The 15,360-nt window shown below is 44.5% G+C and overlaps 1 non-coding gene across 1 annotated transcript; it reads right to left on the reverse strand.

Annotated features, from left to right (window-relative positions):
* Window positions 1-12,117: 12,117 nt before the first annotated feature.
* TRNAN-AUU (transfer RNA asparagine (anticodon AUU)) lies at window positions 12,118-12,191 on the reverse strand. Its single transcript has one exon. It is a non-coding gene; the product is annotated as a tRNA-Asn (tRNA).
* Between the last annotated feature and the right edge of the window lie 3,169 nt (window positions 12,192-15,360).

Consider the following 15,360-nt stretch of genomic DNA (forward strand, 5'->3'; position numbering starts at 1 on the left):
TTAGAAAATTACGTAGTGTGTTGTGTCCAAATAAAAATCCTTCATCCATACCATTGTGTCAAGTTTTTAAGGCTAGATCTTTGGTATTGTGTTCAGTTATGGACGCTTCACCTCAAGTTTTGTATCCAGTTCTAGAGGCTGCTTCTGCAATATTTTGACTGCCTTGGTACCCTAATCTGCAGGATGGTGTCAAGTGCCTCGCACCCCATCTGAAATATTGTGTCCAGTTCTTGATGCCTGACTTAGAATTTTGCTACAACTCTTTGAATGTTTGAGTACCACATCTTGCATATTGAGGTATTTCTGTAGGCCTCCCTGGAACATTGTGTTCAATTATGGTGGCAACATTTTATTGTGAATATCTCCGGTAATCAACTCTGGAGTCTGTGCCCAGTTTTGGAGGCCTCATCTGGAGTAAAGTACCAATTTCTGGAAGCCACAGCTAAAGCGCTAAATACACTGATAGGATTCTCGTCTGGAATATTGTACTTAGGTTTAAAAGACAGCTCTGTTATATTATGTTAATTTCCAGAGGGCTTATGAGGAGTTGTGTGTCCATTCATGGAGACTTTGCTTGTAGTACTGCTTTCAGCTCTGGTTGCTTTGGAATACTGCATGCACCTGTGTTGGCATAATCTGTATAGCTTCCTCAACTTCTCTTGGCTTCAACCAATGTGTTATATCCTTTGCCTAAAACCATCTCCGGAATAGTGTGTGAATGTCTGAAAGCCTCATGCGGAGTAGTACTACTACTTTCAGAGTCCACATCTGGACCATTGTGTTCAGATCTGAAGGCCATATCTGATGAGGTATATTCAGGTTTCGATCTACACCTGATGTCAAAATTCTGTTCCAAATGCTTTGTCTGTAATACAATCCTACTGATTAAAACCACATTTAGAATGTTATGTTTAAATTCTATAAACTTCTGATGCAGTATTAAAATGTGTTAGAAACTGCACCTTTTTGCATGGTCAACCCCTTCTTTTGCTCACTGGTATTGCTAGTGTTTGAAATCTGCGCACTGGGATACTACTCTCGAGTTCCTACTGTATGTGCTCTGATCCCTTAAACATGGCAAACCTGGATCAACAAAAACCGGCATATTTACCTTTCCAGTAAGGCCATAGTATGGTGTGTGGGAAACTACACTAGTAACATGGAAAATACAGTGTAACCTGTGGACTTCAATATTCATTGTGCCATTTACTGGGCAGACAAGGGAAAAATATGGCTTTAGACCTACAAGTGTAGCCTGACTAATGCAACTTTCATACCTAGATGGAAACTAGGAGTAAGATAAATTCTGCTCCTCTGGTGGAGTTGGTGACATTTTGCCGCTCCGTGTTACGCTTGCAACGCAGAGTTCTTGACAAATTCCTCCAACCTCCGTGTGGCGGGATTTTTCTCATGTGCGTTTCATCAAATTTAAGTTGGCGAGCACGAATGGGAGTTGGCATCCTCTAGCATGGGTGATGGGGGGCACTCAGCAAGATTTTCTTACTGCGAACGGTGGCAGGCAGTCTCAACCATTCACAGTAAGAAAGCTGAGGCTTGAGTAGAAAATCTATTCGAGCGGCAGCAAAGTTAACTTAAATAGCAGCTCCCTATGGCCCACAGAGCATGGTGCTGTTCACAACGATTTACAGTGTGGAATTGTCTCCCGATGCTAAAAATCAGCATGAGCACCACAACATGCCAATTTCCACCCTTTTCCTGAACTCAGCAGAATCTCACAAAGTTTTTTATGTAACTCCGTGGACTTCTGCAGAGTTAAACTCCACAAGTTCCGCCCACCTCAAATGTAAACCTGGCAAAATAACTAGGGGAGTGTGGAATTCTTGCAACTTGAGCATTTATGAGAAATGCAAAACTGGTATTTGGCTCTGTATCTGGGTGCAAAGTGCAGATTCATTTAATTGTAAAACTAATGCAATTGTGCAAAAACAACAAAAGGACAGCGAAAAACAGCTGCTCATTGTCTATCATTTGCATTTTCCGATGCATTTGTGCTTATTTTTCACTATGAGTGGTGGATTCAAGTTATATTTTTTACAGCAAAGAATGCATATTTCTGCAATGTGGGATAATAGGTAATAATTTGAATTTTGCATAGCAAGAGTAGTGCAAGAATTATGATAATTATGCTACTTATGCCATTGTAATGGAAATTTAGCCAGGTCTTTAGAATAACTTTTTTTTGACAGATAGATATCCTACATTAAAATATTGAGTAGATGTGATCAGAATCTTTCATTCCAGGTGCGGAATTGATGGGATTTGGCAACTGCCCTTTACTCTTGTAAGATGGAGTTCTGTCTAAAATCCGCCAATCACATTGTGGTGGAATTTTTCCTGCGAGGCTCCCGAAATGTGAGCGCAAGTAAGATTTTGCATCCTCTCACCATTTTCTAGCATGGGTAGTCGCAGGCTGCCTCTCAAGTACATTTGCTGCTGCTTGAGTCGATTTTGTACTTGAGCAGCAGCAAAAATCACCTCGAATGGCCTAGTGCCCTTGATCACTGCCTGGTGCTGTTCGAGCAGATTTTTCAGGTCTGCTCCCACTACTGATGCTAAATTGCAGCACCAACAGCACAACCTGCATATTTCTGCCTGTTGGCGGATCTTAGCAGAATCTCACAAAGTATTTACATAATTCAGTTGAATCCCATGGAGTGAAGTTCCACTAGTTCTGCTTACAACTAATATTGAGCAAGTCATCCTAAACAGGACTTGTAGTCCACAAGGTAGCATGCTTAGTATTTAAAGGGGACCATTTAAGAATCTCATGTTGGCATGTTCCTACAGCGACTAGCCTCTAAAACCTATTTTCACTGCACAGGGATGTAACTGATACTACGAGAAAACTAAAAAGCAAGTAAAATACTACTTTTGTTAACTCTAGTTTGGAATAAGCTACATAAATTATTCAACCACTGCTGTGCATACTTATTAAAATTCAATTCAATAGTGAATTTCAATTTTCTAAAAATGTACAGGAAAGGTAATTTTTAAATACTTAGACTTTGTCTGTCTGAATCCCAAGTAGGCTAATTAGCATTAGCCTGTCAGCAACTACCCTGTTAGTTTTTTGCCCTGAATGGAGTGTGCAAACTGTATCCAGAAACGGACCAATGGGTTGTACCTTTTGGCAGGAAGACCAGGATGTACGGTATTCTGATTTACCTCAGCCTCAGGAAGGGCAGCTGGGGATGGTTCTGGAACTTCAACAACTTGAAAGGGACCAGACTGATGCTTAAATATTAATTAATAGTTATGAGTAAAGGGAAACTTGGGGGAAGAATATGCTTCTCCCATGTTGTTAGTTCTGGGGGAGGAGGTGGGGGTCCGCCGCCAGTCCTCTGAACCGCTATCTGGTGTCTTCAGACTACGGAACGCACCTTCCCCCGTAGGTCATTCCTCCTCTTCCTGATGTCATCCCGTGTTCTTGGGTGCTGTCCCACTGCGTTGACCCTATCTACAATTCTGCGCCATAGCTCCATCTTCCTAGCTATGGTGGTGTGCTGCACCTGTGATCCGAATAGCTGTGGCTCTACCCGGATGATTTCTTCCACCATGACCCTGAGCTCCTCTTCAGAAAACGTGGGGTGTCTTTGCGGTCCCATGGGGTGGTGTGGGTGATGTGTGGGGTGGTGTGTGTTGTGATGTGTGGGGTGATATTTAGAGGTGTGTTGTGTGAGGTGCGTGGATGTTGTGTGAGTGATGGTGTTGAGTGCCTGTGGATGTTAGTTTGTAGATGGTGGTGTCTCTCTCTGGCCTTCAGTCGCAATTGTTGTCGTAGGGGTTTGTGGGTGATATGGGTGTGTGTTTTATATTGTATTTGGTGTGTGGGAGTGGAGTGTGTATGTGTATCAGGTGTGTGTATTTCGAATTGTCCAGTGTGGTTTTGTTTTGTAAATGTGTGTGTATTTTGAGCGTGGCGGTGTGTACCGCCAATGGAATACCACGGTTGAAAGACTGCCACATGGATTCGTGGGTCTTGATAGTGTGGGCGTATTCCTGTTGGCGTGATGGTGGAGGTTCTGTTATCGCTAGTTTATCACTGACCTTTGGTGTGGCGGACTTGTGTGGGTGTCTAGATTTTGGCGGATTACGAGCTGTGGGTCATAATAGCTGTGGTGGAATTCCCCGGCCGCAGCGGTGTGTTGGCAGTCTTCTGCACGGCGGTAAGCGGATTTTACCGCCAATGTTGTAATGACCCCTAAGTCTTATCCACCTCGGGTGACACCTGTCTCTCCAATCCCGGTTTTGCTCTGGCCAAGTAGCAGTGCCTCATCTCTACTCAAGGTTTTTTTTAGAAAATTAATTAGAAAATTAACGTATGCATACAGCATATAGGGCTGTTGTTTATTCTGATATACAAGTGAGCTCTGGTGGCAGATGGTTGTTACCAGAAACACTTTATAGCCATTAATGGGTTACAGGACCCCTCCTGTTGCTGTGACACCAGCCTCCGCCATGTTTTCATGGGCCTCTCATAGTGCACGTTTTGAAGCGCTGTTTGAATCCGGGCTGCACAACAAAAAGGCACTTTCATTTGGAGAGTGTCGAGTTTTAGATGGGGTGGCCAGAGGTCACGAGAGGTGTAGGAAGGAGAGCATGGGTGATGTAAGCCTTAGTTTAATTATATTGCTTAAATTGGTAACAGTGCTTTAAATGGGCCGGTACTCTCCGGTACTGAGTACCAGCACTTTTTTATTTTGAGAGGGAGAGTACCGACATATCTCAAGAAAAACGTAATACTTTTAATTGGAGAGTACCGGCACTTCTCAGAAACAAGCAGATACTCTATTACAGAATACCTGCACTTCTATTTTTCCATTTAAAGCACTGATTGGTAACCTTTATCATTGCACTCTAATATTGTTGTGTTTACTGTAAGTTTTGAGCACTTCGTCTACCCCTGTATGGCGTTCACACATTTGAAAACATTACAAAATAAGAACATATAGGTACGTATAGTGATATGCATTTTTCATGACCTATTTTGTATTTTTTTCCTTTCCATTATCAGGATTTGTTCTCAGACTGCTGTTTCTTTAGGGCCCAGCACTAGCAGCAGCAAACCAGCTCACCACCAGCAGCCTATTTTATTCACACAGTGCCTAGCCTTGCTTACCACTGGGCTCGAAACAACTCTCTCAGGCCGCACACATCTCTATCCGGCGGGGGCTGCCGGACACCACTCAGCAGCTAGTACTCCCCAAGTCTCCAGCTCTCCCTGCTGGCCTCAGTACCATACCCCATAATACCACTTCCTTTCCTAGGGATTATGCAAAGCAGTGGTGGAACAAAACGTTAGGGGGGCCCTACAAAGTACCTTGAAGAGGCCCACTCCCCATAGTACCAGTAAGGGGCCTGCCACACATGCACAGTGTACTCGGGGGCCCCTTATACTGCAGGGGCTGCAGGGGCCTTTGTTACACCACTGCCGGGGAGACGGGTTCTTTTCAAGTGGAGCTCTGACTACAAGTTTCCTTTTTTCCAAGCACAGAACCCCTCATATGCAAATATTGCCCATGCCCATTGCCGGCCCCTGTGTGCTCATACAAGAGAAAGTGCAACAAGAGTCTTGCCTGAATGCTTTCTGGGTCCATGGTCCCCATTGCCAGTGGCCTGGCTCTCGGCCTCGCTCTACCTCCTGCTCCCGGGCTGCTGAGGACAGTGAAAGGAGGGAGGCCTGGATCTATAGCGGTGCGGGTGCGGGTGCAGCCCCTCAGCAGCAGCTTGCCGCAGCTCCACACCGACTGGCAGAAAGCAAAGCCTTAGGTAGGAGTCTCCTTGCCTGTCATAGGGCAAATGCTGCCTACAGTTTGGGCTGAGTGGAAAGTGAGGACCAGTAATGGGCCACACAGTGTAAGCGCAGTGCACAGGCTGGTGAAGTCTGCTCAGCTGCCGGGCTAGCAGAGTTTTTGGTCAAACTCTGTACTTCAAGCAGAGTGACAAAAACTCTGTTAACTCCGCCAGTGGAGTGGAGCTCACTGCCGACCCCTACTGAACACTTTAGATATGGTGTTGTGAGTTTACAAATAGCTTTTGCGTTAATCTCTAACTGAGTTTAAAATAATGGAGATCTGAGGTAACTGGCCATCAAAAAGTCAAGCATTTAGTGAAACAAACTTCTGTTGCAAAGCAATTACAACTCACTAGTAAGCTATTGCAATTTTTATATCCACAGTGCCTGTAAATCAAGCAGTTGTCGGCCCAGTATCATTATTTTTATTGCAAAAGGTATGGGAAACTCCAGGATGTACTTGAGTGAGTGTGCTACTTGTTCTCAGAATGGCTGAACCTTAGAGAGGCCCACCTAATGTGCTGTGCTTCTCCAAGTGACCCACAGCTCCTCCAGCATCAATGGTATGCAATAAGGTACATGCGGGGAAGTGGGTTTGTGTGTAATGCCACCCAAACCACATTTTGAACTGCATTTTCCTACTCGGAACCGAGACAGAAGAAAAGTGAATATCCCTTCCAAGGTATTCCCATTTCTTTGCTCTGATCCATTTTGTTAGAAAACTGGACTAAAGAGAGACAAGACTTCTCTGGCAAGGCAAACGCAGGATTAATCACAACTGCCAGGAGACCAGTCACCTGCATAGAGCTGAAAAATGATCTCAAATGACTGCTGGCAACCAACCTTTTATACAGCCACAAAAATGCTGACTTATCAATATTATCCTAAAAAACAATAACCAGTCATAGAATAAAAGGTTATTAATATGCTTTCAAATAAACACCACGTCTCCAGCATCCTTAAACTCATGGCCACTATGTAGAGAGCCATGCAGGCTCTACAATACTTTGTTGCCCCGCGAGGTTTCGGGGGGCCGGCTTTGGTCCGAGTTAATAAATAAGGAGGTCTGTGACCCGGCAGTTTCTCATGTACACTACGAGGTGTTGTGTCTTTGTGTGTCCCATCGCAGCCCCATAGCACGAAGGCTACAGTGGTAATGAAGCGGGATCAGGACACCGCAGTCAATTCTGTCTGCTTCAAGCAAAACCGGCGTTGGAAGGGGCACGCTGCAACGTTCACATATAATCGTCAGCGCTGGGGAAAGAAGAGTTCGGCCCGGCCTACTTCGTCGCTGCACTGTGCGTGCGAGGTACACCAGTCAAGGGTGGAAGGTCACATCGGCCAGCTGCCGGCGATCAACACTCTCTACTGATATCTGTGGTGGTGAGATTTCCTCACATTTTATTCTTTCCTAAGCATCTGCTTAAGGGGGCTCATCCCATTCCTTGTTGTGTTTCCAGTCAGCAGGGATGTCATGCACTAAAGGCAGCTTGTAGAGGCTGGATGTTGTGCCTCTTGAGCTCATTGCCCACAAGCACGGAGAATACTTTCTTAAATATGGTTTTGTCCCTAGTGGCCATGGCATGAATGATAAGGTTAGTGATCAAATGCCGAGTGTGAGCATAACTAAGGCGCTCGGTCTCTGGAATGTCGAAATCACCTAACACTGCAACAAGGTCTTGGTGACTGTCTTATGAAGCATATCAGAAATCGTACGACACCCTGTCCCTTCAAAGTCGCAAAGCTATACTTTCAAAGGTAGGTGTTGGCATGTTGATGGAGGATCGGAGTATACAAGAATGGATACATTGTCATCCTGTGTAGCAAAACACAGTTATCCCAAGCTCGCAGCGTGGCGCTCACAGGGGTAATGAGAAAGGCATCAGCATGCCTCTAAGGCTTTTAAAACCAGACAAGGTCCCATAGGGGGCAGCAGGTTAAGGTATGAAGTCGAGCATGGAACATTCTGTTACAATTGTCAGACGAGCAGCAGGGTACCATTGAAGGGTCCTGGGTGTTGCCATCCCTCCTGCCTCCTAAGGCTAAATCAGTAGATTTTGAAAAATCCTAGGTGTTCTGCCCTTCCATATAAAGTGTAGCGGTTGCTGTTGAATGTGTTTTAAGTATGCCCTGTCAAGACAAATAGGTAGAACTGGGAACATATATAGCAACCGTGGTAGAATACAATCAAAATGTCTATTGATACTGCCAGCCCAGTAGAGGAGATGACTCCCTCGTGAGCTTAAGTCCTTTTGTATACCCACCAGTAGTGGAGGGAAGATAATAGAAAACAAATCTCCATGGGGGGTAGATATTATAACTGACAATATATTTAGTGGACTTTTTAGCTCACTTCAAAGGAAAGTAAGCTTTCAGAATTGCCACTTCTATAGTAGGCAAAATGAGAATGAGCACCTTGGATTTGTCATTGTTTATTTCATACCTGGAAGCTTCTTTGAAATACTGGAGCAGGGCTAAAACTGCCGGAAGGAGTTAGTCTGGTGACCCCAACACATCATTTGCATAGACCAAAATGTTATATTCCTGCACCTCAAACGTTATACCAGTTAGTCACCAAATCAGTTTGTGTTATCAAACAGTCCAATGGCTTGATGAAGAGAGTGAATAGTAGTGGAGCTAAGGGCTACCCCTGTCTTATGATCCTATGTAACACAAACAGCAAAGAAATCTGTCCATCAGAGTTAACCTTGCCATCAGCTGTGCATAATTGGAGAAGATCATTTTCAAGAAAATAGGTGAGGCACAGAAAGGACCAGCCCACCAGGTCAAACACCTTTTCAGCATCCAAAGAGAGAACTACTGCCAGCATTTTCTTTAAGCGGGCATTTCCAACCAGGTGGACTGTGGCAAGAAAATTGTCATGAGTCTGGTGCTGCTTAACAAAGGCACTCTAATCAAAATGTACCAAAGACAGAGATAAATCCACGAGGTGAGTAACTAGAGTCAGGTGCTGCTTAACAAAGGCACTCTAATCAAAATGTACCAAAGACAGAGATAAATCCACGAGGTGAGTAACTAGAGTTTTAACATACAACTTTGCTTCTATAGTAAGGAATGTAAAGGGGCGATAAGATGTGCAGAGCTTAGGGTCTTTGCCAGCCTTCAGGAGGACTGCGATAAGGGTTTCCTCATGGTAGGCGTTATTGAGCCCACTCCAGCCAAATGATTGAAGAGGGAGACTAATTTGGAAGCCAACTGAGATGCAAATGTCTTATACCATGGAAGCGTACAACAATCTGCAACAGGGGCTTTTCCTAACTTCTAAGATTTCATGGCCTGTTTTACTTCTTTGGGTTGGAATGGCTGTTCCAGAGATTCACACCAGTAACACATTAGCTTGGGAACCCTAATCCCATCTAAGAAGCTCTCCTGCCCTTCCAGAGAGCTTGATTCTCCTGCTTAGAGAGCAGATTAGAGGTGAAAAAACTACTTTGATGTGTCTAAATTTTCAGTACGAATGGCCTCATTGCTAAGGGATCTCCTCAATATATTGTTTCTGCTGTCTGGGCCTTAATATGTTAGTGAAGTGAGTCTGAACTTTGTCCCCAGAGATATTGGAGTGCTTTTGAAGATAGAGAAGAGCAAGCTCCATCTTGTTAGTCATGTGCCACATTCCAAATCTGTAATCTCCTGTTCTGGTTTGTCGGCCTCCAACTTGTAAAGGCATAGATTTTCCACAGCAGCGGATATGGAATGAACCCCTGACTACTGCCTTGAAGGCATTCAAAACCCCACCAGACAATATCTTCCCACTCTCATTAATTTCAAAATATATGTCAATCTGTTCATCACCTAATAGTGAGGGGAAAAGACACCATACCCCCCTCTGCTGCGCAGACACCCCATCTACCTAAAACACAGCCAATGCAGAGTCAGAGGCGGAAGTCATTCCAACATCAACCGTCCTGGTTTTGGACATGACGGTTATTCCATGCGATGGATAAGCGGTGTACAGTTAGTAAGCTTTGTTTCATAGTCTCCCTCCTGGTCCTTCGGCAAAAGATGTGCTTCTTGAAAACATGTTACGCCTGGGCCATATCTCTAATATTTTTCCAAACAGACTCTTGTTTATTAGGTGTATTAAGACCTTTTACATTGAGGATAAGTATCTTAACCTTCAAGCCTGTTTGAGATAAAGACCAGAGAAGTTGGTGTAGAAAAATTGAGCTGTAATCTGTAAGACTTAGCTGATCCCCAAACCCCCTGAGTAACAAAGCCCAAGCTGAATCATAAGGAGAAACAAAGATAATAAAGGTGTCCAGGACAGAGACCGAAGGCCCCAACAATTGCCACATCCATAACAATAAAGGTGAGCAGGAGAGAGACAGGAGGTCCCCCCTCAAATGTCACTTCCAGAGACAAAGAGAGGTCTATGACCTCTCCGAATATGGGGCACGAGTAACCCCCTTACCAGACTCAGCGGTCACTGGACAGAAATCATCTCCCCTCTTCATCACTAGCTCAGCAAGTGTTACCATTCATGTCTTCCCCTACACAGGCCCTAGCAAGACATTAAAAGAATAAAATGCAATAGCATTTCCCCATTTCCTCACTTATAACCCACTCCCTGTGTCCCACAAAAAACACACAATGTAAGCAAGACAGAAAGGGAAGAGAGGTTCATCAAGTAGGTGCTGGTCACTGTATAGATATGCAGCATCTCTTCACAGATTCAGAAAGGGTACCAAATCAAGGTGGGAAGAGTTCTTGATCCTCTGGGCCCTGTGGCAGAACACTGCTCCATCTTGGGTGGCTCCAACCTGCTGAATCAGACCCCCGGGCCTTGTTCTACTGTTCTACTTGCATCTTGCAGATTCCAGCTTCATGAAGGTAAGGCGGAGCAGGCAAGCTGTTCCTACAACCTCAGTGACCACATCAGTTGTCACCCAGTTCAAAGGAGAAGTGGAAAATGTAAGTCCATCCATACCTTAGAGGAGAGGATGTGGTGCTGTGGCCAGAAATGTCCACTTTGGAACTTGAGAATCAATCTCAACGTTGGCTCAACATCATATGATTCTGAACAGATAATTTAAAATTGTCATGATGAAAAAAAAATGAATGTGCCCTTGTATATAAGGGTTAAAGTACCCCCTGCTGTACATTATAAGCAAATTGCAGGTCTCTGACTACATAGAGGAACGAGGCCGAAGGGCATGTTCTTTTATAAAGTTATGGAACTCCACAGTGACATGCACTATCCTTATAATGTGCTCCAGCAGGTACTTTATCCCATGTAAAACATCATTGTACTATCAAATTTTCCAGCAAATGGCTTTAAACTTTGGTGCACAGCTCCTTCATATGAAAGAGTGATCATGTTTGGAAGCATTAAGAATAAAAATAAAATCTGTAGTGCAAAAATAAGCACATCAAACAACTGTTAGATATTTGTTTTGAACAGATATTAGAAACAGTCCAATCAATACATGTCGTTTAAAAAAAAAAAAAAATTAAAGCTGCAGTAGCTCATAGTGTGTAGAAACATGCAGAAAGATTCTAGCTTTTCTCCAACTATTTAAGGAGTGCATAAAATAAACGTTCTCTCTGCTTGTCAATGTAAGCTAAGACAATGAGCAAAAGATGATCAACCTTCTCTTTTCACTTGCCTTAAACAGCTGTTTCAGTTATGCGCCATGACCAGGGCTGCCTTTCATCTTGGCTGCTCGCTCTGTGGCATTGTGAGGTCAGTACTTAATGGTGATAACTCAAAAACTTTAATTCTGCCATCTTTTCTTCACGTCACAAGTCGCCCATTAGAAAGAAATTAGAGAAAGGCAAAGGATAAAGGGATTACAGAATGCCATGTTATATAATGTAATTGGTGCTCATATAAAGTGCTCTCATATCTTTGGGTCAAGTTTGCGCTATATATAACAACAAAAAAACAAATAAATACAAAAATATATAGCAATTTTTTTCCGCTTTTGGATACCTTGAACAAGGTTATCAGTCCCACTTTCACTAATTGGAATGGTCTGCTCGCAGTTCATTGTCGTGGCGCATGCGCCTTCCTGTGCTTGTGGAGTATTGCTGCAGTATTGCATCACACGTCTTTTTGCAAGGTGTGTGCTGGGCACTCTGCCACCAGCAACTGCAAGATACCATTCCAAAACTGGGCAAAGGAAACAATGCAAGCGTTTCACGTGTCTAAAAAGGTTCTCAAGGCTGGCTATTTAAATGAGTTAAAAAGAGTGAGAAACTTAAAGTGCAGTCCTTTGTTATGCCGATTTTGGCATTTTCGCCGATTACGCTAATAAATAAATAACAGGAAATAAACTGCACGTCCCTGGGTGGTCTTGAACCACCAACCTTTCGGTTAATAGCCGAATAGGCTAACCGATTGCGCCACAGAGACGGTAGTGCACTGCTCTCTACACTATGTTGAAAGTATGTACCTGAGCTAATGTTGTCGCCGGGTACAGTGGATATGTAAGATGAGATTTAGAACACAGTGTTAGTAAAACAGAGTAAGATGAACGGGTACATCACATGTTTCTTCCATTCCAGTGGCCGCTCTCTCCCCTCTGCTGCCTCGTTCATGTATACTCAATATCTCCAGCTCACGCTGCTCGGCTCGCCCTTCATTATCTCTCTTTTAGTAATACAACGTTTTAGGTTAGTTTTCGGACTAATTATTCGTTCCTGGACCAGCTTTGGATAAGAAAAACCTGCATCAGTGTCACATTCTTGAGAAAAATCGGACAATGTGTCTGGGCTGAGGGAAGGGCAACAGCACCTCAGACAAAAGGAAACAGCAACAATGTGTGGGATAGTGGAATACTGCATCAAAGTATCAAGGTTAATGGAACTGTAACAACATCTGAGACAAGATAAAACTGCAACACTGTTGGAAAGTAGAAAACTGCAACAACGTTTCAGCTAGAGGAAACTGTAACAAAGCGTCCCACAAGAAACTGTATCAACCTTTAGAACAAGAAGAAACTGTAACAAAGACTCAATACACAGAAAACTGTAACAAAGTCCAACAAAGAAGAAAGTAACGAATCCTCAGGCAACAGCAAACTGTAGCAAAGTAAAGACAAAGGAAAGAAACTGCACCAACATCTCAGACTAGAGGAAACTGTAACAAAAGGCTCACACAAGAAAACCCATCCCAGACAGGAGGAAACAGTAACAAAGGCTCATACAACAGGAAACTGGAATCACACCTCAGAAAGGAGGACACTACGATGTTTACACCAGCTGCACTGTGAGAAACAAGCGGATATTTTTTATCTGTTTTCCATTGCCCCTTAAATTGCTTTTAGGCGGGCATCAGTTGGGGTGTAGGGGAAGCAGCCTAAACCACGACTCCTAACAACGACGGTCGTGATCCACAAATCGGAACAACACTTTCATGAACAACGACCCTGCTTTCCTCTGCCTTAAACACACATGTCCAGAACAACGAACATGCGTAGTTAAGGCAGAGGAAAACAGACTCCAGATCGGAGAAGACGTGGTCAGGTAAGTGGGACTGGGTAGGGTTGGGGGGTAGTTTTAGGGGTAAGGGGTGGGGGTCAGGGTAGTTTTCAATTGGTGGCTTTGTCCAAGGCTACGTTTGCCAGAAGTAAATACATGCACTGACGATCCACGTCCAGGCGTCGGTATCACTTTAAAGATAAAATACAAAATGTAATTCTATGGTAGGACCGGAGGCGAGGATTATGCATATCTTTCTTCACTTTTTATTTAAACAGCAAGTTCAAAGTTAAACACAAGAAACAAAAAACGGCAATGAGCTCCACAAGACTGCCACCATGGAAACCGTCATCCAATGAGGGTCCAGTGTTGCCGGCAGTATATATATCCACGAGCCTGTCAATCTTCCTCTTTCTTCACTGCTCAGGACACAGATAAGTGCCTTTCTGCCTCTGAGCGTTGTTTGGATTACGCGTTTTGTTTTTTCACGCGTTACTGCTTGCGCACGTTCTTTCATTGAATTTCCCCTGTATACGGTGTAATTGTGGCACGTCTCCTCAGCGCAGCAGGCTTCTGCCCGAGCGCTGTTTTTACCTCTCAGGAGACGCGTCGGGCCCTCTAGATGGTGCACGCTTCGAATTCCTAACATTTTTCTACTCGCGTGTTCAGCGCTCGGGTTTTTCTCGATGCTCAACACGCGTTTTGTAGCAGTTTGGGAGCACATTTAAACCTAGGTTTTTTTCCCCATCCAGCGGACCCCGTTTTTTACGGTGGTTGTTACCCCAATTGGGAAGAATACTCATTTACATATTTTTTAAAGCCTTTGGCTTCTGGCAGAACTGGATAAAGGGGGTTTTACCCTTTGTAACATTTTTCTGGGTGTTTTTTCTGTCATTTTCATATGAGTCACAGGATGCAGTCCACTCAGGACAATGAATCTATCGCCAATATGTCCCCAGGTGAAGGCCTTTCTCACCGTTCCCTTCCCCCAGGAATGGATATATTGTTTTCTCAAGCCATTTCTCAAGCCCTCGCTCCCCTTAGAGATAGTGTAGTGCAACTCACGGAACAAGTTTCCAAAGGGACGGGCATGTTTGGCGCGACAGGGATGGAAGGTATATCCTCTTCAGTTCCCAAGAAAACTCGCAAGCGAGACCCGGGCACCTTGAAGACGTTTTGCTTTTATCTGGCGCCTTCAGTAAGAGTGCGCGCGCGCACAAGCGCATACCCTCCCGGGAGGGCTATGTACCCGGCGTAATGGGTGAAAAGCTTCACCACAAATCAGACCTTGATGTTGGGTCGCAGAGAGGCATCACTGGTGACTCATATGGGGACTCCTCCTCAGTGGAAGACGATGAGGCCGGCCGCCCTTGGCGCCTGGGAGCTTCTTTGCAGGAAACCTTAGGTTCAGAGGACTCTGGTTCAGACATGTTTGAACCAGAAGGAATTTATCATCCTAGTTCGTCGGAATGGATACCAGACCACAAGGTGGCTGAGTACGTGGCAGCAAAAATTAGACAACCTCTTGATAAAGAGGTGCGCTCCCGATTGAAAGCGGAATGCCCTCGTCCAACACTAATGGACAAGGTAGCTGCCACGCCGGATATCGATCCGAAGTTGTGTACCTTTTTTTCCAAGTACATGAAGGACCCTAAGAAGGGTATAGATAGGTCCTGGAGGATGTGCCAGGACAAGCTCCTGGATGTGTTAGGGCCCCTTACTCAAATAATTCAACTGGCAGAACGTGCCAAACAGTCAAATTCACCCCTTCCAACTGACGTTGTGGTGGGGTGGGCCCAGAGAGCGGTATGTCTCCTGGGCAACGCCAACTGTGCCCTCTCTGCTGAAAGGCGCAGATCTTTACTTATAAAAATTTACCCTAAGTTGGGGGAACTTTCTAATTCGGAGGCAGGGGCTATTGCCCAAGGCAACTTATTTGGTGATCCTTTTGTGAAGGAATTGGGAAAATTTGTTGCCACCTTTTTGGCACTTGACAAAGCACAAACGTCTATAAAAAAGATTTTTCCAAATAAGGTTTTTGGAGGGGCCGGGCGAGGTAGGGGTCGCTCTTCCGGCCGCCATTTCCAACAAGGCCCCGCTGC

The sequence above is a fragment of the Pleurodeles waltl genome, chromosome 12 (assembly GCF_031143425.1).
Source record: "Pleurodeles waltl isolate 20211129_DDA chromosome 12, aPleWal1.hap1.20221129, whole genome shotgun sequence".
NCBI classification, from domain to species: domain Eukaryota; kingdom Metazoa; phylum Chordata; class Amphibia; order Caudata; family Salamandridae; genus Pleurodeles; species Pleurodeles waltl.